General features: G+C 38.2%; 1 pseudogene; it reads left to right on the forward strand.

Annotated features, from left to right (window-relative positions):
* The first annotated feature begins 318 nt into the window (after window positions 1-318).
* Window positions 319-1,400, forward strand: LOC139358629 (mediator of RNA polymerase II transcription subunit 28 pseudogene; annotated as a pseudogene).
* The last annotated feature ends 389 nt before the right edge of the window (window positions 1,401-1,789 follow it).

Consider the following 1,789-nt stretch of genomic DNA (forward strand, 5'->3'; position numbering starts at 1 on the left):
GAAGAAATTAAGAAGGAAATAAAAACATTTCTTCAAGTAAAAAATGTTGGAAACACACATCTCAAAACCTATGGGATACAACAAAAGCATTGCCATGAGGGAAATTTGTAACAATTAATAACTAGAGTCAAAAAGCAGAAAGACTTCAAATAACCTAATGAGACACCTCAAGGAAAGAAAAACCAAACCCCAAATTAGTAAAAGGAAGACAGAATAAAGATCAGAGCAGAATAAAAAAAAATAGAGACAAAATCTACAAGGAAACAATCACAGGGAAAGTTGTGTGTTTTTTTTTTTGTTTGTTTGTTTTATTTTTTTTTAAGATAAAGAAAATCAATAAACCAGTAGCCAGACTAACCAACAATACAAAGAGGAAGCTCAAATAAATAAAATTAGAAATGAAAAAGAAAACATTACAACTGATTCCACAAAAATGCAAAGGATCATTAGAGACTCTTATAAGCAACTACACACTAACAAAGTGGAAAACCTAGAGGAAACGAATAAATTCCTAGATGCATTTTATATAACAAGATTGAATCATAAAGAAATACAGGCTATTCAAGACATGGTGGCTCCACTAGGTGATATGTTCTCTTAGCAGCTACCAGGGATCCCACCACCCACACTGGAGCTCCGGGGCCAGGCTTCACTTCTTCAGGCAGCACCAGATACTCTGAGACCTTCTAACAGTACCGGGTGAATGAGTTGGAGTCATCTTTCAAGGCTTGCTTAGCTTCTCTGGTGAGTGAGGACTATGTCAATGGCATTGATCAGGAAAACATTTAAACTGGTGTTGATCAGTATATCTAGGAGTTTCTGGATATTGCAACACAGGCAGAATGTTTTCCTACAGAAAACGATTGCAATTATTTGTCCAGACACCAGAGCAAGTTACCAAAGAGGATATCTCAGAACTAAGGAATGAATTACAACAGAAACACACACTGTCCAGAAGCACTTGACAAAGCTGAGGCATTGGCAACAGGGGCTGAAGGGCATCAAATGTGCAGCACAGAACACCAGCCAGCAGCCCTCAGGGCTCCTCCGTGTACCTCAAGCAGGCATCTGCCAACATCCCTGCACCCCAGAAGCTGACCTGAGCACAAAGGTCAAGGCCATCAGCCCAAGATTGGGCTGGTGTCTGAGGCCGCCCTGTGCAGACAGTTAGCCACAAATCCCTTCTCGTGAACTTGGGATTTTGAATGAAGGAGTTAGTTTTATGCTCCCACCTAAATTTTTTTCACTATTTTTATAAGCTGTTAATGTCTTAAGTACTTTACACAATGCCCAGAGCTTGAGTAAACCAAATTCTTTTTCTCTTTAGCACAGTTAAGACTGTCAGTGTGGTGACACTTATAGATTCTGTGTTTTTATGTTTGTATGACTTTTCTTTTTTTGTGTGTATTTCCTATTATTTGATCTGAGGGAAAAAAAATTGCAATAGCCTGAGAATCAGGGGATTAGGATTTTGGTTGTAGGCCTTTTATGATAATTACCCTTCAGTGGTAGTATAGAAAAATATGTAAATTTGCTGTTTCAAGACTTCAGAATACTTCAGAAGAGGAATCTAATGCAACCATGTTTGTAATGCGTCCAAAGCTCTTAGAATGGGGATTTTTTGTGTGAATAGGTCAGAATAGGATTAAGGTTTCCTGGGTTAGGGTAGTCACATTACGGTAGGATCCTTAGGTTGAGGCTGACTTTTATTCAGGGTAAGGTTATATTTTGTGTGGTGTTGGTTTACTTTTTTTTTTTTTTTTATAGGGAGGGACATAGTAGGATCAGT

Source organism: Macaca nemestrina, chromosome 15 (assembly GCF_043159975.1).
Source record: "Macaca nemestrina isolate mMacNem1 chromosome 15, mMacNem.hap1, whole genome shotgun sequence".
NCBI lineage: Eukaryota > Metazoa > Chordata > Mammalia > Primates > Cercopithecidae > Macaca > Macaca nemestrina.